This window comes from Leptonotus elevatus, chromosome 21, assembly GCF_054856555.1.
Source record: "Leptonotus elevatus isolate MCC_2025b chromosome 21, RoL_Lele_1.0, whole genome shotgun sequence".
In the NCBI taxonomy this organism is placed as follows: domain Eukaryota; kingdom Metazoa; phylum Chordata; class Actinopteri; order Syngnathiformes; family Syngnathidae; genus Leptonotus; species Leptonotus elevatus.
In genome coordinates, this window is record NC_141259.1 from 5345352 (window position 1) to 5364501 (window position 19150).

Genomic DNA, 19150 nt, shown 5'->3' on the forward strand with positions numbered 1-19150 from the left:
ATCACGTCACGTCACATTTAATAATAAAATCATGTGTATATTTGTGGAGACTAGGGTCAAGTTGTATTTTAAAATTTTAAAAATGTACAGAATTTTCACAAATTACTTTATTTTATAGATTAGATAGCTAGAAAAATTCACTGAGCGTCACGAACGTCTTACAAATGCAATTATGTCATCTAGTGGCAGAAAAATGACCTCATCACAAATCAATATCACACTCGTTTTTGCAGTACAGTACATCTTTTTGATTTGAACTCAATTTAATGAATTATTATGAAATTACTGTAATCAATGGCTAAATGATGCAGCCATTTGTCTATTGGTTTAACCTTCTTTTCCACTTTTATGCTAACAAGAGTATGAAAACTTAGGAAAACAATTTTTAGTGTACATTTTATTGTATATTTCGAACAGATAAAAGATTTGCGATTAATCGTGAGCTAATTATTGAAGTCATGAGATTGATTACGATTAAAAAATAAATAAATAAATATATATATATATATATATATATATATATATATTTATTTATTTTCAATTAAGAAGGGGTAAGAGAATGCTCATAGGAAACGAGTGGGGTTCAGTATTAAGAACCACTGTTCTAAACAGTTCTCCATCTTGAGAATGTTCAAATTATATTTCCAATTTACCACTAAGACAACAACATCTGTATTACAGCCCGTCATGCAATATTGAACAAAGCACCGCTCATTAATTCCGACACAGATTGTGGTCTCCTTTTGTGAATGGCAGCCTTCTTGACCTGTAACCATCAACGGTCACGGTTCATTACAGTACATGTCAAGGCAGTCAAGACTTTAAATGTGCCTCGTTTCATGCTGGAAATTCCAAAAGGGACAGCTTTCATCTGACAGGAGCCAAGCATCCCACCTCTGTCTGCTTCCGTTCCTGTCCTGGTGTCTCTCCGTCGAATCCGCCACCTCCCCCGTTCACTTAATCTCTCTAAGTGATAGGGTATGGCACGGGCTTCTCTCTTCCAAAGACAGGCGCATCATTAGGGAGCTGAGGAGTGCAGTTCCTGCCCCCGGGGGAGGGCTGACAGTCCATCACAGCCCTGCGGCATCGCTTCCTTTGGACTTTGGATATCAAAGGTGGTGCTATGAAATTTGAACAGAATTGGGTGACATTCCTTTATCTTTTTTCCTTTCTTTTTTACAATGGTGTTAAGGGAGAAGATTAAAAAAAAAAAACGTCTAAGTATTTTGAGGTGAAAATGATTAGAGAGGAGGGGGAAGGGCATTTTTGTACTATGTGGCTCACCGTAGAAGGCATATTGATTATTCACACAGATTGGATGATACAGGAGCAAAACACATAAAACATATTTTACCTTTGGAACCCTCTGTCAACAGATGTATCACCATACCATCTACTTGTCAACGTTACACTCTGCCTCCCACGGGCCAGTGGGCCTGCCTTGGAAAGTCACACACATATACACAGATACTACAATACATAAATAATGCTGTATACATTTTATATTTGCAATTTGCTATTTGTGTTTAAATTAGGGATAGACTGGGACGATTATCTGTGCCAATATAAAAATAATAATAATAATTACCTACATTTGCATGCATTTGTCGCTTAGTGAGATACAGGGACCTTTTTATTCATGGATTTATTTAAATTTCCACTTTATAATAAATAATACTGACACTGGGAACTCCCTACGTTTTGTATTTTTTATTTATTTTTTTAATTACAAAAAATAAAATTAAGAAATTATGTTGAAATGTTGGAAAACTTTATTTACAGTAAAAGACTTTAGGGAACTATTTACTTGCTTAGTTTTTAATTTAGCTTAAGATAATGACCCTGGAAGCGCCCTGCTATTTTTGTTACAATATATATATTTATATTTAAACAAAGCTGTCAAATCTTTATACTGTATGTTTAGAATTAAAAGTTTTTTTTGTTTTTAATTTTGATGCTAATAGTTTTTTTTACTGCAAATAAATATCGGCTTGAAATATTGGTTATCGGCCTTCTTGACTACCAATAATCGGTATCGGCCTTGAAAAAAACATATCGGTCTATCACTAGTTTAAATATATGTACATGTTTAAAAAGTATGGGTTTTTCAGGTGGTCTCTCTATATTTTGAATTTTCACTTATTGTAGGTGGGTTTGGTACCCATCAGGGCTGGGCAAAATTCTAAATTTAATTGAGAACAGCCTCTAAATTCCAATTCAATTCTATTTGAATTTGAATTGAGGTGGCAAAAAGGAAGCAATTCAAATTGAAATGAATGATGCAAAATGTAAGTGTATTTACCGATGAAGTTGCCTATATACAACATGAATTTCATACAAATAATAATGTAAGGATTTTATGTACACAATTGTAATAAAAAAGTGTAGTAATTGTTTTTTATTAACATTAAAGGCTGACTTTCAGGAGTTTCACGAACGGCCGGTCCATTTTTGCCTGCCCAAACATTTTGGACATTTTGAAGCACGCTAGTGACATACAGCGTCTCATTCTCATTGATAAGTGATGAGAATGAGTTTCTGTTAACTGCAGTGAATTCAATTCCACTTCCTTTAATCAAAATTCAAATTTATTCAGCATCCTGTAGGGTGGAGCCAAGTCAAATTCACCAATCAATACTGATAAAAAAATATGACAATGAAAACACAAGAAAGGACAACGTGTGAGTTAAGATGTTTGGTTACATCTGTTGCAAGGCTATTGAGTCATTTTAGCTAACGTAAGCTAGCAAGCTCGAGTCAAGCACAGGGCAGCGTTTAGCCCTGGGCACTTCACATACACTACCCAAAAATAATGATGCATTTGCATTAATGTTGGCATGAATAGTTGAACAATATATAGATTACATAAAAGCCTGCAGAATGTAAAAACAGCTTGCACACACATGCACACAATATAATTTTGCAATGTAATTGGCACACACTAGTAAACAGACATATGGCTACTGTATGTTATCCAGCGCCACCGTTCCATGATTTCAAACGTGATTCAGTGGAGCATTTAGGATTAAAGGACCTCCCACAGTGCAATCCATTTTGGCTTCAGAACAGAAATGCTTGATCTGGGCGGTGTTGTGCCTGCCTATACCCACGGGAGTCTTTGTCAATGCTAATTAGCCAGTGTACCAAGCGGCGATGGGGAACGCGGTTTACGGAATGTATCACGCCTGTTTTCTTTTTGAAGTGGTCCTAATTGTGGAACGAACTTCTCACATTTTTCAAACGTGGTCGTGATGGAGTTCAGCAGCTGCAATGTGAATAAAATCTTAACACTCTTACTCTCGATTCTTCCTAATCGATTGCATGTTGTATGCGCAGGGAACCTATTAGCGGCAATGCTCATATAGCTGCCAAAAACTGCCCAAGATAAAGATTTATGTCATGATAGAATTGGTGGGCATGAGTTTATGTGTTTCTATTCTTTGTGTGGCATTTTGCCTCCTCCTATTGTCTCGCCTCTCTTATTAATATGCACTTAAATTCCCTTTGTTCTCTCAAGTGCTCATTAAAGAATTCAATGCCTTCTGATGTCTATAGTTTTACATAATTAGAACCCAAGAGGGCTCCACGTGTGCACTAAAGTTCTCCATTTGTTTTATTCGGCATTAGAGGAGCAATTTGTTTAATTTCTCTGGAGTTTAACCTTGCTGACTGTGATGGAAAAGCACCTGCAAATCTTGCAAGCAGTCAGGTCACTGGTGGTGAGGAAACACTGCCTGTGAGTGTTCCGTGGGATATTATGTATAAATCATAGCGGCTTCATTTCGCAATTAATAATGTTTAGGAGTCAGGCTAAGGTGTTAAAAGAAAATGAGAGAAGAAATGAGAAAACATGCATTCATTTGATTTTCCTCCTGGTAAATGAGAGGTAGGGCGCAATTATTACTTTATGTCAGAGGATGCCGGACTTATTCAGCTCCAGACCTAAATTAGCATTTTCATCCATCCCAAAACATACCAAAATATGCCATCTATTGCAGCAATATTGACATTAGACATTGCACCGATCTGATCGGCTGGATTGGGATCAGACAAAATATTTTGCATTTTATGCAAAATCAGTGCCCAATCGAAAGATTATTATTTTTTCTATGAATTTCAGTTGCCGTCAATTATACGTGGGTTTTCGCTATTTGTGGGCAGAGTTAACCCCTATCTCCCAAATTGCGGTGGTTGGCTGTAGAGTGCAAGTAGAAATAAAACCAAAAACAAAACAGTAAACGTTTTTTAAAAAGATATATTCCTCCATCTTTCGATTGAATTGGTTAATTAAAAAAAATCCAGATGGTGTACTATGATGTAAATTATGTACATTTCAGTATTTTCTAACTAAAATATTTAGCAGACAAAAAAAACGTGTTAAATTGTGAGCAAACTCCTTAGAGTTACAGTTTCAGTGCCTTGAAAGCACAATACAGAAGAACTTCAAAAGTTGAAAACTGTAATTTGGTAATCTGACCAACATTTTCGGAAATCGTAAAATGTAAAAAACAAACTTGAATGATTGCCTGGTATCATCTTACCGTAATTGCTTATGTGTTTTTGTTTGTTTGTTTGTTTTTTGCTGGGTGGGTAGATTAAGTTAAGGTCAAGTTGTTTTACTGGGGTCCATTTCACAAAGCATGTTCAACAAACACAGAGACTAACCCTGAACAGCGAGTTGACATGCCCTGAGGTAGGAAACTCTGCATTTTCGGTTCCAGGACAGCTGATTTGAGGTAGTTATATGAACGCAGAGTAGTTTCACCTGGCGTTGCCGCTACACTAAAAAGTCCACATCAATAGAGCCCAGAGTGGTTGTTTGGTGTCTGATGCTGTTTGTTTTATATGTTGTGTTCTGAAAGATGTTTAGGGTGATGGTGAAATGGATAGCGTGCTGCAACCTAACCAACTATTCATGCCTGTGAGCAAACGTCTGTCACATGATAGATGTTAGAGGTTTGGTTCCCAGTCTGTCACTTTTAAAGTGGCTATTCTACTACCAAGCACTCTTGCCAACGGCGCTTTTTTACAACATCCATATAATTGATTAACCTCACCTATAGCTTCCGTTGGATTAATTCATTTCTTTATTTCTTTATTTTTAAAGGAAATGGAAAGAAAACACAAAAACATTTGGGGTTTATTTGGTGCCCAAGCCCAAACATAACAAGTTTTTGCCTTCTTTTTCAGTTCAGATCTGCAGTTTAGGCACTTGTATATCTTAGTGTCTATAGTTTCTTTCTAAATATCCTATGCATTTATTGCCTCTGTCACCTGTTAGTAAGAACATGGTCGCAACAAAACCTAAGTACCAATCTCTTTAAGTATCTGAACTTTTTTTTTTGTGACTAGTTTGAATCAATTCATGGTCATAATTTACGTTGTATTGCAGTGACACATTTATGTCAACTAATCAATGGATTGCAGTGTATGTACAATACCACTCACATCATGCATACCCCAGAAAAGGGTGCCAAAAACGTGTCCAATGTGTATTGTTTTTGTCAACAGAAACATAAAAAAGTCACACTAAATCGGTTCAGCTTGTTGGACATTAAGGCTGTGACTGGATAGGATAGAAATGTTAAAAATGCAGCTTGAGCTGAACTCTGCTTTCCCTTCCAAATTGTTAGTGCTACAAGAATAAAAACAAACATTTGGCACTGTTTGCCATGAGGCTTTTGGTGCCAAAATGAAGGACAAGGACAGAAAATGTAATCAAAGTCATGGCCCCCTTGGGCATCTTGTCTTTTTTTTGCCATGATGTTCCAAAGATACAGTCTGAGCCCATACTTTCCTTACAGTATATGAGGCGAAAGGTTCTCTGTGCGTTTGTGTGTGGTCGAACAGAATTTGTAGTTTTTGTATGTCAGGGGTTCTAGAGGGCAGAGTGTTTTTGCAAGATGTGTTCTGGGGGGGTTGATGTGCCATTTCAAAGTGAGTGGCCCCGCCAAGGAAAACAATAAAGCAGGAATGACAGGAACAGATGGCCCTCTTTATTGTCTGCTGAAATGCAAACATTGGATATCTTTGCTCGGTGGGTTATATATATATTTTCCCCCTCCTGTGCTTTTGCCTGCTAATAGTGCCCATGTTTGGCACACACCCACATTTAAAGGGACCAGTGTGCACGACTTAGTGGCATCCTGTGGGGAGGTTACGACCACCTGGATACCATTCAATTCAACCCTCCTTTGCCTAGCAAAGGGACATTGCAAGCTACAGTGGCCTTGTCAGGGTGTAACACGAGTCATCACTAGACTAACTCTCACAGAGACTATATCATTCAATAACATTTTGACGTTGTTAGACTCCACTTCTTTTAAATGTGGACACTAATTTGTGGAGACACATTGATGTGCTATTAAAGGTGAAATTGATAGCATGTTGTAGAGCTGACATAAGCTAGCGGGCTAGCCATGCCCTGAGATGAAAATGCCTTTTAAAAAAAAGTGATGATGGAGGTTTGGATCAAAGTCTTTCTCCTTTGAAGGGATGAATCTTTTCTTGCGATATTCTATGTAACATTAGGTGTCCTCCAGGGGTCTGTAATGGGTCCTCTTCTCTTCACTACTTCCTACCATGCTGATGACACACTTTTGCCACTCCTCCAACTTCCCTCACCATCTGCCTGGAAGATATTATGGCCTGGATGAATAAAAATTTCAGAACAGAGCCTCTACTCATCAGCTCAAAATCCACCCTCTCCATGAAACAACTCACCCCTGATCTACCGATCATTATCGACGGTTTTCAGAGGTGGCAAACCCAGTTCCGGAAAGTAAAAACCCTGCCACAGTTTGGTTTTAGCCTCTAATGCTAGCTAGCTAGCTCCCTAGCTTCTAGCAGGTAAGCGAGCACCATGGGATCTAGCTAGGGAGCTAGCTAGCTAACACCACCCGTACTACTTTCTTCTATCTTTGCAACATTTCCAGACTCCGTCCATTCCTGTCCCAATCCAGCACTGATTTTTTTTTTAAGTATATGTTTTGGCTTTTTAGCCTTTAATCGACTTGTTCCACTCTTTTCTCACATCCCATACTGATTTCAATGCCATCCTTTCATGTCTCACTTCCAAGCTCATCAACAGACCCCAAACTAGGATGCCAGGATGATTAGCCAAGCTAAATCATCTAACCACATTACCCCTGTTGTCATCCAACTTCACTGGCCTCCTGTACAATACCACATCCTTTACAAAAAAAACCCCCTGCTCTTTACCTCCAGAGCTTTCCATAGGACAGCGCGACAATATTTACAGTCAAATCTTGCCCTGGTCAATGTGTGTTTGATCTTCAAACAGAGGAAAGCATTTCTTCCTTGTATCTAGAAAAGTAATACAAAATATAGTAATGAAAAATAAATTAATCTTTTATTCGGATTAAAGGGATTATGAGTGAGTAATTCATTAATGAATCTTCAGTGAACGCACCTTCTATGATCATTCCCTCATTTGTGTCCTCTAATCTGAATGCTGCCTCCTCTACTGCTGCTAATGTTTCATATGACAAGCTAACCTCTTTTTCCCCACCTACAGTATGTCTCAACCCTCCTCTTCTTATCTTCAGCAAACTGTCGCCCTTATCTTGCTCTCTTATTGCCCCTCTCTATTTTCTACTGCGCGACTCTCCTCCTACCTCCATGGCCCGTGTTCACTCCATGCCGATAATAAAGCAGCGGCCACACTTTTTTTTTTTTTTTGCCAGGTTCATTGCTCCTCTGCCTGATAATTCCTCTGTATTAACTGGCTGAAGTTATTACCCGTTATATGAGATGTCTATGTTGAGAGCGCTTTATGAGATCCTGGTCCCTGTGGATAAGATGATGGAGTTGGTGAATGCTGTCATCCCCCAGTCATATAATGGCATCAGCTGGGAAATACACAATGCCAAGGATTATTGATAGAGCCATATCTGCACTTTTGCTGACAAATTCGTGGCTTGGGTTGAAGGGGCCACGTAATCCTGAAGAATAACTCCGCTAATATGCCCGCCTCCGTACAGTAACACCTCTGCTCTCTTTGGGGTGCTTTACCTCCTCACATCCCTGGTGACAAATGAGCCACAATTTCGGCGATTCATCTGAAAGGGGGCTAAGATTTATTTTAACAATAGTCTCTCCGCTCATCATCTCATATGAAAGTATTACTCGATAAAGATGATTGTCTTGTCTCCATGACTCCCAACACTCTGGGAAAAATGGCTGTATTTCATGTCATGGTGCAAGGGAGCGAACGAGGACACTGAAGATAACTGTATATCATGAAAATGACCCCAAAGTAAATTTCAATAAATGATGAAAACTGAAGGTTTGATTCCACTAAATGGCAATTGAGAAGTGAACTGCAGCCATTACAACAGTACAGGAAGTGGAAACAAAATACAAAGTTATCCTGAAATGTGACCGCTTGCATAAGAGGCAAGTGGCCTGCAGCTGCGTGCTTTTCTTTCTGGCCGTAAAATATGGGCTTCCCCATCAAATCTGGACTTCCATGTATTCTCCAGTGAAGTTAAGCATTTTTTCTTAAGTGCCTTGGGAAGCTCAAATATCAGGGCCCAGTTGTTCAGTTCTCATTTATTTTAACAACTGGTTAACAACCCCAAACCACTGGTTAAATTCTTTAACTGCCATTAGCTGAACGACTGTTAAATAGGCGTTGTTCATAACGTGGTTAGTCACGTTATGTAAACAGCACCGTCAAACCTAACTGTGTGGTTAACGTCACTGGTTAGCACCAATATATCCCATTATTACTCTTTTATTTTATTTTTTTACTTCTGAGTCTTACAATTCTGCGGAAAAATGGATAACTAAATGATCCCAAGCATTCCTAGGGTTAAAACAAACAAACACACACACAAAAAAAATATATATTTTTTTTTAACTGATATTCTTCACATATATTTTCCATGTGCTTCACATGGATTTTAATATGATTCTGTCAGTATCTCTTACTGAAAGACTGACATTGTGGAACATAGTCAAATGAACTATTCTGACATTCAGGGCAGATGCCCAGTGGGTCGATTTCTTTTGGTGCTGATACGGTGCTATTTAATTAGTATTTTCCTCTTTTTTACCCTAAGAGAGGGAGAAAACCATTAATCAATATACAATATAGACAGCAAACTGAACCAGCGGGCTGCAGATTTAAGTCAAAATGCCAGGGCCGATTTAAAAAAAACTATTTTTTAGTGCCAGTCCAGCCCTGCAATTATGTCTTACAAATTGAATAAATCTATCAAATACGTTATTTTCCCAACTTTCCAAAAGATTCTGACAATATGGATGAAGTAGGATTCATTTCAATTCACCATCTTGACAATTAACCACCCTGTTTAAACGTTAGCAGTGGTCCTTATTGTAGGTGCGTTAACTTCACATCACGTTAACAGCCAAAGTCAAAGTTAACCGAGTTTTGAACAACAAGATAACCGTGTTGTTGAAATTAACGGTTAAATCTACTTAACCAATAACCAGTCGTTGAAAATATAACAGAGTTTGGAACAACTGGGCACAGACTGCAAATTTGGATCTAGTTATAATATGTGCCACACATGCAAATAATATTGTTTAAAAAAAAGGGAAAAAAAGAAGAGCTATCAAATAGCCAGTGGTAAAGATTTTCTTTTTTTTCTTCTTCTTTTTTTTTTTTTTTACTGTCGTTCCATGCAGTATGTCAATTTTGGTATACATCTATTCATTGACTTTAAGGCTCAGTTCTCCAGCTGGACCAATTACCCCTATGTCGTAGTGATTTTAGGAACAAGCTGATTAGATAATATACTATATATATATATATATATATATATATATATATATATATATATATATATATATATATATATATATATATATATATATATATATATTAGCAACAAGCTAACAAGCTAATTGATTTTGATAATCCAAAGCAGGGGTCATCAAATACTGTGGCCACACAGAGAAAATGGAAAACAGAAACAAACAAAAAACATGTTTTTTAAATAAAAAAAAATATATATATATTCTAAGTTAATCTTTAAAAATGTCGCCCAAAAAAATATGTTGTGAACTGCTGATCCAGAGCACAGTTGGCAAACCCCTATTAAATTAATGGACTCCAAGCCTGCGCATCTTCACCACTATCTTACAGTACAAAAGGCATTTTGAAATTTTAAGTGTTCTTCATATAAAATGTACAAGTCTAAAGAAAAGTCCACGTTTCATTATTTTCCATGCGTTGATTCAAAGGTAACCAACTGTGAATGTCAGACGTCATGATGAAATAATACAAAGTGCGCAGGTGCTAGCGCTTAAAAAACACAAAGGGGAGAATATGACAGTCCCGAGCAGCTAAAATTAAGAATTTAAGATAGCTAAGTGGTGTATCCATCCAGTGACTGATGAATTAGCTACAGTGGCTAAGAAGTGTCTCCAGAGGCTGTTGTATATACTACAGTGTATATGTTCTTAATATCAGGTTATCACACATAAGTGCAAGAAAAGCTAAACAATCTCACACCCTCTATAAATACTGTTGTTATTCTCCGGGCTCTCGTTACACGCCTTCTCCCCCATCTGTTGATCTGTCTAATGCGTAGTGGCGAGACGGCCCCTCTTTTTTTTAAAGTCTTATTTATTTTTTGCATGCAGAACTTTGACTCATGGGAGAAGCTGTGGACAATGACTGATCAAGAGTTTACGTGCTGAGTGACAACATGGCGCTTATCAAACAGTCCTCCATGAATGCTGTGACGTTGTTGCTTGGCACAACCTGAGACTTTATACCAAATGTGGGCCAAAACTGAGTCCCTAGTTTACATGTTTATTTGAGAACGAGTTACAAATGACCAAAAACAAGTGTACTCAATGGTCTTTTTGAGACTTTAGCCACAGCCGCCATGTTGCGTTTCAGAGGAATATGAAATTACGATCACATTGTAGGAAATCAAAGTCTTGTTCTGTTGCAGTCCTCTGGGCAACATTGTGCAGTATTGCTTTGGAAATGCGCCTAATTGGTATGTGTGGGCCAAAATCTGCCTACTGCCTGAAACTATCTGGCTACATGTTTACAACAATTGGATTTAGAGGAGCTGGCCTAGATTATTTGTGTTGTGCATCTTGGGTCTGTGTTTGTAACGTCAATTGGCAAAGCTAATCCTAGTCTGCCCCGCGTCTATCCTATTAGAATGCACACTTGTAATTGCTTGAAGTCTGTAGTAGCCAATGGTGTCATCTGTGTGCTTTTCTTTCTCTCTTTTTTTAATGGAGGGAAAGAAAATGGTAGTTTTTCAATTAGTCAGAGCTTCCATATGACGGACCATATTTCTGCCTCTCAGCTCAGTGTATGGCCTGGCAGGCCACCAGACACGTGAGAAAAAAAGAACACTGAGTCACCTATAATTCGCTTTCCGACAGTCAGAATGTGAAACAGACACATGGCAGCTGAGTGATTCATGTTGTCCAAGCAGCAAGTCAGCCTCCTGAGTGATGATTAGTTCTGGCACGGGCCTCGACGCCACTGAGCAAGCGGAGCATGCATCTTACATAGTCAAGACCTGTGAAGTGATGCTGTCTCCTTTATGTTCCGAAACTCATTGTGAAGGATGAGGGAGGGTAACATCCAATCTTCATATGTCTGCAGTCGCATCTCATTCAAAGTCATTTTAAGGTTCACGTCATCATCTTGAGCCCAAACTTCAATTAACTAACCAAAAACTGCCAAAAATGTCATAATACAATGGGTATCACGTTATTGAGGTCTCGATACCATATGTATCGCGATACGTGTACCCCGATACATGGCCTTCAAGGTGACATGTATCCCAATAAATAAAAATGTCATGATACAATGTGTCTCACGATACAAAGCGATATGTATCCCGATTTTTTACATTACTGTACATATTTTTTTTTCAAACAGTGATGTATTCACAAATATTATGTTTTTTTATGCTGCATGGCAAAAATGGTTTCCTGTTCTACAAAGTAATGTTAGCGGCGTCTTCCAGTTTTTCGTCTTCTAGTGTTAGCAGCGCTTCCAGTTTAGCGCCAGTGCAGTGCCTCGTCAAAATGTGTGCGCACTGCACAGCAAGGTGCAGCTTTCAGAGATGTGCCAGGAAACTCTATAAATTAATGTGCAATATCAATTCTTACACCTCTTTTAACAAGGCCAGCAACGATCCCCTGATATGCAAACCCTACAATAACTAGAGCTGTGCGATAATTGAGATTTTGGTATTGATCGATACAAAGTAAATACTGGTGCCAGTGTCGCCGATACCGATACCAAGTACCTATAGGTTCACAAGATATTATGGTATTTTAAATAATTTGTCCTATTAAATAGCTTTTTTTGCAAGTTAAACTTTCTTGTTGGGTTCTTAAACATGCCATAATGTAATATCCTCAACGGTAACATAAATGGACTGTTGTTTAAAGTTTCAATCTGGTAATAATCTCCATATTCTTAGTCCATGTCGCTCTTCTGCAGTCAAACAAACGTGGGCCACCGAAGTTCCTCTAGTCTAGACACATAATACGATACTTACATGTTGTGCGACACTAATACCTAGCTCAACTAGTTGTTGGAAAAGCTCAAACGAAGAATAATATGACTCTTAGTATAAAAAAGAAGTGTTCTTTGCTACTGCCAGTACGATAGTTCGATACGATACCGATACCCTCAACCTCTTCAAATTTGACCTTTTTTTATCAAACATATCCAGTATTTTCTGCATTTGAGGAATGAGAATCCCAAAAGTGACAATAGATCTCTAGCCATTGATACAGTGGATGTACTGCAGTGCTGCCATTCTTGAGTATGGCATGGATTAAAAGGTGTTTGTCTGCAGTCACTGATGATCACATTCTCTCTTTTCTTTCTTCTCAGCTTCTTTTGGCTCCGATTACTGCTTAGCACACTCTTGGCATGCTCACCTCTGGGAACGCCTTCAAAACGGCTGGAAAACCATTTCAGGTGACTACTCTTGAAGTTCATCGAGGGAATGCCAAGAGTGTGCAAAAAATGATCAGAGCAAAGAGTGACTATTTTGAAGAAACTTGAATATAAAACATGTTTTCAATTATTTCAATTTTTTTTAAGTACATAACTCCACATGTGTTCATTCTTAATTTTGATGCCTTCAGTGAGAATCTACAATGTAAATAGTCGTGAAAATAAAGAAAATGCATGAGAAGGTGTGTCCAAACTTTTGACCTGTACTTTATGTGCATTAAGAGTAAAAAAAATTAGATAAAGTTTTATGTATCATATGATATCATCCTTTCCAAGTATAAAAAAAGATGTATATTTGTGCATTAAAATTAGTTTACTAGGGGTTTACTACCATATGCAAGAAAATATTATTAGCTTTCATTTGGTACCACTTACAATGCTATAGCAGCAATCTCTGGGAAGCTACAATCAAAACTAGGACAATATCCTGAAATTTTCAGCGTTTCTGAAAAACGTCAACAGTAAAACTACATGGCTCTTGAGGCAGGCATAGCCAAGGTCCAAGATCAAAATAACTGGTGTATTTAGTTATTTTGGACCTTGGAGAATGGGAATAATATCATTTTGCATATGTTTGATGAAAAAGGTCAAATTTGAAGAGATCTACCGATACCTACTTTAGTATCGATTCTGTCGATACTTGAATTGATCTGCACACTCCTATCAATAAAAGAAATTCAGATATGCATTTGATCTAGGACCACATATGAAAGTATGACGTGTATTAGGACCACATATATATATATATATATTAGAGGGTGGGGTAATATTCAGAGAAAAAAATCGCAAATATGCCACTTTATAAAGTGGCAAATTTGCCACTTTATTAAGTGTTAGATTTGCGAGAAATAAACTCAGAAGCTTGCAAGAAATACACGTAGCGCAGCTATAGTCTGGACAAGGTGCTGTCTTTTATTCACCAGGAACTAACGTAAGGATTCGTTGGTGGTTAATGGAAAACTCTTTTTAAAATCAAAGGCAGGATGGAGACGGATTTCTTCTTAATTTAAACTTTACTTGTCGTGCATAACAGCTAAAGCGACAACACTTTCTGACCCCCTATCAGCTGACTAACACTAACCAATCAGTAGCTAGCATACTTTAGGTAAAAGCAAGTGAATGACAGATTAGACACATCATCTTAGCTACTTGTACAAAAAAAATAACAAAATGTACGAATGTGTAAATAATAATTCTGGAAACATAAATGTACAAGTAAATATATATTTTAACAAACTAACTTAAATGCTTGATCCTCAGGGTGTGGACCTTCGTAAGGCGAGGCGTCTTCGTCGCTGGCAGTACCCAACGCTTCAAAATGGGAATGCTTAACATGATATTGTTCATTTCTACTAAAGCAGTTACTCTCTACTTATTTGGAAAGCCGACCGAAAAGTATTGGCACAAACATCTGTTATGAAATCACAAATTTGCCACTTTATAAGGTCGCAAATTTGCTAGTTTTTTCTTGGAATATCCCCCCCCCAATCTAACAAATAAAAAATTATACGTGGCCCAAATACGCCGTCGTATGAAAGTCTATCAGGTTGGATTTGAAAAGAATTGGAATTGTGCCGTGCAGATTTTCACACAAAAAATGGGGCAAAAAAATCCAATTTGGGTTACATTTGCCTGCAGTCTGAACTTAGCCTTGGTCACCTTTTACTTTTCTTTATTCCTGTTTAGCTCAACCTCGTTCATCTTTAGTCCAGCCTTACCCGTCTTGGAACATTGTTCATTTTCAGCCCATACTCACTCTGAAGTGGGACAAGTTGAGTGAGTGCTCCCTGCCTGCCTCTCACTTCTCATCAGAGGATATAAAACAATTTGGCGAGCTTATTAACTCACATTCTGTTGTTCAGCAAAACCCTAAGCATTGCAGATAATGTGCACTGCGCTCACCTCCAATGTGGAGGTTTGCAGATTTAGCTTGCGCTAGTAAGTTTCTACCTCCCCAACGCACTGCGGTGCAATATAGAGGAGAGAGAGAATGTGATTACAAACAGTAAGTTATTGCCTCGGGCACAATTAAAACTTTGCAGACGAGCATCCGTGATTGCAAACTGAATCAGGAGTGGTGTTGGTGGGCCATGTTGCTTGTTAATTGGTTAATTACAGAGCAGCAAGTCTTGCGCTACAAGAATTAGCCTGGAAATCTGCTCTACATTTTCTGTCAATCCCACATGTAAAGCAGACGCTGGGGCAGCCCCTCGTCTAAAAATAAGCCCATCAGCAATTTGAAGCTGCGTGGGCTGGCATTCATTGTGATGGAGGAACGTTTACAAATGGGTCAATGAAATGCTCGACCACAACAACTATCGGAACACACAACAAACTAGATGTTGTCATAGAAGCAGTGATGCGATGCATTTGGAGCAAAAATTGTCCGTCTTGGCACAATTAGGGCCAAACACACAATACACAGTTTTGCAGTTTTCATCGAAAAGTGCATCTTGTTTTGATATTCCCCTTTTGAAGCTGAAAAAAAAAAATAACCTTGGACTGGCCCAAGGACTGTGAAGTGCACATCAGCAGTGACTTAACACCATGACTTACAGGTGCTTTGCTTCATCTCACATGTTGATGACATCTAAAATATGGAGGGGGGAACAGCCCACGGCTGAGATTGGCCACAAGGACAGCCTGCACTCACTCCCTTACTCGCTCACTATCACTCTCTCCGTCTCTCTCTCTCTCTCTCTCTCTCCGTCTCTCTCTCTCTCGCTCTCGCTCTCGCTCACACACATACACACACGCTCACAAACATGAGCATCTTACCTCTGGAGAAAATGTTGCTGTTTCTTAGTCAATGCCTTCAATGCCACAAATCCTACAGGTCTTACTCAGAGCCAATGTTCACTGTTGAATGAGTAAATCCGAAGTGTTTTCTTACTGCAACTGCATGTGGCTCTGATTAAAGCAAAGCCACAGGCTAAAAGCTGTCCACATGTCTTTAGAAGCATGCTTTTCTGACCTTTCTGTTCAGCGAGTCTTCTTAGGACTAAGGACTTGACACAATATGACATGTTGCCAGGTCAGTAAACATGGTGTTGCTGCAGATGACACAGCAGCAAGAACCTAAATTGAAGTCCACCATTTCGAATGACCACGTCTAATTATAATAAGGCTGATATAACTATAGGCAATATGATAACTGGAATGCAAACTGCATACAGGAAGCTGATTGGTTTTCTGCTAATATTTTGTTTGGTTACGTGTATCTTCTTGTCACTGTCTCATTACAAGTCAGCAAATTAGCAAATGCTAATGACTAATCTAATTATTTAGCCCAACATCTGTTTGCAAAGCTTTTTTTTCTCAATTATCTGCCCATAATGTGAGACTGGTGTTAAATCAGAGGCTAATGGGGCATGAAGAGAAAAGAATAAGTAGACACTCATAGTGCGGGTGCAGTTGTATTCATCTTGAATAACTGTGGTTGTGATAGTACAAGTCTGACAGCAGCATTTATAGCAGTGATACTGATTCACTTTTCGGCGAATGTCGATTTGTCTTCAGATTTATGTCATTAAATCACGTCTGTTTTAATGCCAGTCAGCAAGTTGCATTAGCCATATTTAAATCTTATCAATAAATATTTCTTGCCCGTCTTTTAAAGATGAAGTTAACCCCAACATTTTCTTTACAATATGTAGTACGATATTCTGAATAATATATATTTTTTACCATCTAAAGGGCGGCCATTTTGCCACATGTTGTCACCTGAAAATGACATCACAGTTGCTCAGGGCTCAGGTAACAACCATTTACGGCACACTTGTTTTCTAAAGCTGAGCCGTGAGATGGAAAAACACTGTAAAAACGGAACATCCAAGATCCTTTGGGCTGATTGGCATATTGTACAACACCTCACTGATTATGACCAGTATTAGTCATTACCAACGCCTACAGTCTCGCAGTCCCTAATACACATTGAGTACTCATTGATTGCGTAACCAACATATTCCTGTATCAATGGTAGAATTTAATGGAGTGATAAAAGTTTGAATATGTTGGAAGGGATAGGACGGATAAAAAAGACATGGCAAGAAGTCAAGCGGGCAGCATCATTATTTAGTGGTGGAGAAAAAGAAGCACCACCATCATTCACTATTATTTATATTTTAGCTGTTTTGCTAGAGATTGCTTAATTGATGCATTCGTTGAGTTTACGAATGGATTGGTTTTACAGTTTAATAAGTTGACTACGGCTTGATTTGCACTACACCATGTGGCTCAAGTGGCATACTTCATTTTTTTCTCTATGTGAATTTGGATATCCTTAACTCAAAATCAAGTCTTTTTTCAAATGTGGATCAAATGAATGTATACAGTACAAATGTAAGAACATATCTTGTCACTGAAAGCCTCTCTTGAAAACTACAGTCAAGGGGTATATACAGTACATGCTGACATATTTACAGCATATTAATGGATGGATGGTTTGGCACAAACATATGACACATCGTACCTACAGTAAAACGTGATGGTGGCAGCCTCATGCCTTCAGTAGCTAATCGGTGCAATTGTGAGTTACTTAATATAACTATATGGGACCCATTTCTGCCACTACAGGATGTAGTTATCCATAGCTATTCCTACATCCTCAATAAGGCATCTTCCCAGGATGCCACAATTTACAAAAGATCCTGCATATTCCAGAAGCCTATAGGTCCGCAAAGTAGCTGGTGGCGAGCGCTTCTCGCCTGCAACGACTCGCAGAATATATTCCAGCCACCAGAGGCTTTAAGAAAATACAGTATATTTTCGCAACTAAAACATATAGGAATGTGTATTCATATGCTAGAGATACAAACGTATTTTATTGACAGTTGAAAATTGAGCAGGACATAATTTCAGCAAAATCAGCAGATGCTCCCACAGCACCTGACAGCTGAGAGAATGTCTCAATTTCCCAAGATTTTGTTGTGTCATTTTATATATTAGGTGATTTTTTTTAAACTAATGAAGTTTAATTTGTAAGGATTGTAAACAATGTGTCTCTTGTGTGATTTTTATAGGACGTTATCCTCACTTTATGGGGACTTTATGGCTAAATATGCCTTAATTTATGTTATTTAAAATAACATAAATAAAATAACTTATTTTATAAAGTTTTGGACAACATCTTAAATTGCACATTCCTGATATATACATTTCAAACAATTTGCACTGAGTATCTATTTACTCTTACTGAATTGATTATAAGACTTGACAGGAATTGATTATAGGACTACTTATTACTTATACTTGAGTGAATTTTTTTGAGTATTCTTACTTGAGTATGATTTTGACTACTCTACAGGATAGATACTAGGGGTTTGCCCAAAAAATCGATTCTCATAAGAATCACGATTCTCATTTAGTACGATTCAGAATTTATTTTAAATGTCCCAAAATCGATTTTATTTATTTGTTACTTTATTTGTTTGTTTGTTACTTTGTTTGTGTGTGCCTTTATTGGGAGCGCTGTTCATGTTGTACCTGATTTGGCCACTTAGGGGGAGTGTGGTTCCACACAGTCTGATACACTGTTTAGTTGTAGCCACATTAGAGAGTAGAAGGAAAAAGTCACAATCAAGTTATTCCAATAAAAGTATTTTTGCAGCGTGGGGTCGTTCTTTTGAGTGATAAAAGTGCCGTGAGTAGAGCACTAATTAGCGAGTCAGACTGGAGTAGATAATTACGATTCCTTGAACATCTATAAATTGAAGCAAAAATCATTTTGAATAAAAAAATCGCTCTAAACCGAAAATCGATTCTGAATCGAAACGTGAGACATTCAAAGATTCCCACCCCTAATAGATACTTAAAAAGGTCTCCAGAGTGGTAAGCTTTAATATTATCTTAATCAAAGCATAAGTGATAAGTTCTGTTTTCAGACATTCACCTCCCACTAAACACCAAATGAATCCAGCAACAACAACAACAACAGCAGCAACACAATCTTCATCTCGAAATCACACAACCCACACAGAGCGACGTGATCAGATAAAAACAGTCAATTATTGTGGTACTTGCTCATGCTGGCACCAATAGGCTTGCATCATTGGCAGTATGAACTGCTGCCTTGAAGCTAATATCCTGTAGATTGATGGGATATTTTCTCTGTGTCTGCCTTTGTCTTCAGTCTTCCCCTAACAATGCCAA